A 4,456-nucleotide genomic window follows, 5' to 3' on the forward strand; every position below is an offset into this window, starting at 1 on the left:
AGCGTGGGGAGGGGGCGGCCGGATTCGCAGTGAACCGGGTGGTGAATAGAGGCGGGGGAGGGGGGGGTGAAGGGGGACAGCGGGGTGTGGCGGGGGGGTGGGTGGTAATTCGGTGGCGGCAGCGGGGCTTGGGGGGAGACGCTCTGTCTGCGTCTGCGTCTGCCGCACGCGAGAGGTTCGGGCCCGTTGGAGGGGGTGGGGTGGGTGTTGTGTGCACGTGTGCGTGCGGCGGCAGACGGGGCTTTGGGGCTGGGGGAGAGGCCTGCTGGGGGGGGTGAGAGGCGAAGGGGGGAATGGGAAGGGGCGGGGGAGATGGTGCACCCGTGTGCAAGTGCCTCGGTGTGCGCGCAGTTGGGGTGGGGCAGATGTGACCCAGACGCCTGGGTGCCTTGGGGAGCACTTGTGGGGCAGCCGGGGGGCACAGCTGGGGCAGCCGTGAGGCATTTGTGGGGCAGCTGTGGTGCCAGCGGCACCCGCAGGCCTGTCTTCCCTGGGGGGAGACGGCAGGCCCACAGACCCGCTATTCCCTGGGGAGCACCTGCAGGGCAGCCGTGGGGCAGGGCTGGGGCAGTACTTGTGGGGCAGATGTGACCCAGAGGCCTGCTGTTCCTCGGGGAGCACTTGCGGGGCAGCCGTGGGGCACTGCGGGGCAGCTGTGGGGCCGGGGCACCAGCAGGCCTGTCTTCCCTTGGGGGGAGAAGGCAGGCCCGGAGTCCCACTATTCCCTGAGGAGCAGCTGCAGGGCAGCCATGGGGCAGCGCTGGGGCAGTACTTGTGGGGCAGATGTGACCCAGAGGCCTGCGGTTCCTCAGGGAGCACTTGCGGATCAGCCGTGGGGCAGAGTTTGAGAAGCTGTGGGGCCAGAGGCACCCGCAGGCCTGCGTTCCCTGAAGCAGACTGCAGGCCCAGATGCCTGTGGCTCCTCGGGGAGCACTTGCAGGGCAGCTGTGGGGCAGCACTTGTGGGGAAGATGTGACCCAGAGGCCCGCTGTTCCTCAGGGAGCACTTGAGGGGCAGCTGTGGGGCCAGGGGCACCCGCAGGCCTGCCTTCCCTGGGGGGAGACGGCAGGCCCAGAGGCCTGCGGTTCCTCGGGGAGCGCTTGCGGGGCAGCCGTGGGGCAGCACTGGGGCAACACTTGTGGGGCAGATGTGACCCAGAGGCCCCGCTGTTCCTCGGGGAGCACTTGTGGAGCAGCTCTGGGGCCCTGCGGGGCAGCTGTGGGGCCAGGGGCACCCGCAGGCCTGCCTTCCCTGGGGGGAGACGGCAGGCCCAGAGGCCTGCGGTTCCTCGGGGAGCGCTTGCGGGGCAGCCGTGGGGCAGCACTGGGGCAGCACTTGTGGGGCAGATGTGACCCAGAGGCCCCGCTGTTCCTCGGGGAGCACTTGTGGAGCAGCTCTGGGGCCCTGCGGGGCAGCTGTGGGGCCAGGGGCACCCGCAGGCCTGCCTTCCCTGGGGGGAGACGGCAGGCCCAGAGGCCTGCGGTTCCTCGGGGAGCGCTTGCGGGGCAGCCGTGGGGCAGCACTGGGGCAGCACTTGTGGGGCAGATGTGACCCAGAGGCCCCGCTGTTCCTCGGGGAGCACTTGTGGAGCAGCTCTGGGGCCCTGCGGGGCAGCTGTGGGGCCAGGGGCACCCGCAGGCCTGCCTTCCCTGGGGGGAAACGGCAGGCCCAGAGGCCTGCGGTTCCTCGGGGAGCGCTTGCGGGGCAGCCGTGGGGCAGCACGGGGGCAGTACTTGTGGGGCAGATGTGACCCAGAAGCCTGCTGTTCCTCGGGGAGCACTTGCAAGGCTGCTGTGGGGCAGCCCTTGTTGGGCAGATGTGACCCAGAGGCCCGCTGTTCCTCAGGGAGCACTGGAGGGGCAACTGTGGGGCCAGGGGCACCCGCAGGCCTCTCTTTCCTGGGCGGAGACGGCAGGCCCAAGGCATGCTGTTCCTCGGGGAGCACTTGCGGAGCAGCCGTGGGGCACCGGTGGGGAAGCTGTGGGGCCAGAGGCACCCGCCGGCCTGAGTTCCCGGGAAGCAGACTGCAGGCCCAGATGCCTGCGGTTCCTCGGGGAGCACTCGCGGGGCAGCCGTGGGGCAGCACTTGTGGGGCAGATGTGACCCAGAAGCCTGCTGTTCCTCGGGGAGCACTTGCAAGGCTGCTGTGGGGCACTGGTGGGGAAGCTGTGGGGCCAGGGGCACCCGCAGGCCTGCCTTCCCTGGGGGGAGACGGCAGGCCCAGAGGCCTGCGGTTCCTCAGGGAGCACTTGTGGGTCAGCCGTGGGGCAGCACTGGGGCAGCACTTGTGGGGCAGATGTGACCCAGAGGCCCCGCTGTTCCTCGGGGAGCACTTGTGGAGCAGCTGTGGGGCCCTGCGGGGCAGCTGTGGGGGCAGGGGCACCCGCAGGCCTGCCTTCCCTGGGGGGAGACGGCAGGCCCAGAGGCCTGCGGTTCCTCGGGGAGCGCTTGCGGGGCAGCCGTGGGGCAGCACTGGGGCAGCACTTGTGGGGCAGATGTGACCCAGAGGCCCCGCTGTTCCTCGGGGAGCACTTGTGGAGCAGCTGTGGGGCCCTGCGGGGCAGCTGTGGGGGCAGGGGCACCCACATGTCTGCCTTCCCTGGGGGGAGACGGCAGGCCCAGAGGCCTGCGGTTCCTCGGGGAGCGCTTGCGGGGCAGCCGTGGGGCAGCACTGGGGCAGCACTTGTGGGGCAGATGTGACCCAGAGGCCCCGCTGTTCCTCGGGGAGCACTTGCAAGGCTGCTGTGGGGCACTGGTGGGGAAGCTGTGGGGCCGGGGGCACCCGCAGGCCTGTCTTTCCTGAGGGCAGACGGCAGGCCCGAGGCATGCTGTTCCTCGGGGAGCACTTGCGGGGCAGCCGTGGGGGCAGTACTTGTGGGGCAGATGTGACCCAGAAGCCTGCTGTTCCTCGGGGAGCACTTGCAAGGCTGCTGTGGGGCACTGGTGGGGAAGCTGTGGGGCCGGGGGCACCCGCAGGCCTGTCTTCCCTGGGGGGAGACGGCAGGCCCAGAGGCCTGCGGTTCCTCGGGGAGCGCTTGCGGGGCGGCCGTGGGGCAGCACGGGGGCAGTACTTGTGGGGCAGATGTGACCCAGAAGCCTGCTGTTCCTCGGGGAGCACTTGCAAGGCTGCTGTGGGGCACTGGTGGGGAAGCTGTGGGGCCGGGGGCACCCGCAGGCCTGTCTTCCCTGGGGGGAGACGGCGGGCCCTGAGGCCCGCCATTCCTCGGGGGGAACTTGCGGGGCAGCGATGGGGCAGCGCGGGTGCAGTACTTGTGGGGCAGATGTGACCCAGATGCCTGGCTGCCTTGGCGGGTAGAGGGGTCCCGGAGGCCTGTGTGGTCCTTGAGGGTCAGTCGGGTCCCTGCCTGTGGGTGAGTTGTGGGGCGGCCGTGGGGCGGCGCGGGGTGGGTGTGGGTGGGCTGGGTGTGTGCCCGTGTCTGCCACTCGTGAGGGGTCTTGGCCTGGGAGGTGGGGGGGGGGGGGGGGCGCTCGTCTGCGTCGGCGCGTCTGTGTTGCGCGCACGTGTGCGCGAGGTGGCAGACGGGGTCTTGGGGGTGTGGAGGGTGGACTGAGGAGGGCCGGGGGGGGGGGGGGGGGGGGCGGGTGTGTTTCGGGGGTGCACGGTGCACGCCCGAAAGAGATGCAAAGGATTTGTAACGCTCTCCAGAACGCCGCCTTCTCTGTTACAGCCGGCTCGCTGGGCCGCGTCCTTGCCCGGCCTGCACCTGTGCCTGTCGGGGGGGGGGGGGAGGCCCTCGGGCCGCTCTTCTGCCCGTGGCACCCGTCCTTGGGAAAGCAGCTGCTGCTGCTGCCGCCCCACCGCCGCCGCCGCCGCCGCCGCGTGGGGTGAGACCTGGGCTCCCGGGGCCCGGTTCCAGCGGCTAGGGCGCGGGCCGGGGGGGCTGCCGGAAGACGAGCGGGTCACAGGCCCGGCTGAAGTCACCCGCCCTCCTTCGCACGGCGAGAAACAGAATCGAAGCCAGGTAATGGGGGGGGGCGGGGGCGGAGGAGGACTACACACCAACGGAGGAGAGGAAAAAAACAACAAAGAAAACGCCCACAAAATCAATCTCCGCTCAATCTGCCAGGTCTACCCGGCACGGCTTTGGGGCGGGGGGGGGGGGGGGGGGGGGGGGCCGGTTTGTGGGGCTGGAGAACAGGCCGACCGGTCTACCCGGGCTGCGGAGGTTCAAAGACGAGGGGTACGAGCTCTTCCCGGCTCCGGAGTGGCCTGAAACGCGGGGGGAGGGATGGAAACGGTGGGGCGACAGCCCTCACCCTCCTGTCACACCGCAAGTGTCCCAGCCCAGCCCAGCCCAGCCCAGCCCAGCCCAGCCCGGACGGGGAGAGCCGAGCCACGGGGAGGACGACTCCCCTCTCTCCCGGCACCGTGGGGGAGGCCTGGGAACGCTCACGGACAGCACCCTCTGGCCGTGCACCGCCGGAGCCTCCGCCT

The sequence above is a fragment of the Rissa tridactyla genome, unplaced genomic scaffold, assembly GCF_028500815.1.
Source record: "Rissa tridactyla isolate bRisTri1 unplaced genomic scaffold, bRisTri1.patW.cur.20221130 scaffold_63, whole genome shotgun sequence".
NCBI classification, from domain to species: Eukaryota; Metazoa; Chordata; class Aves; order Charadriiformes; family Laridae; genus Rissa; species Rissa tridactyla.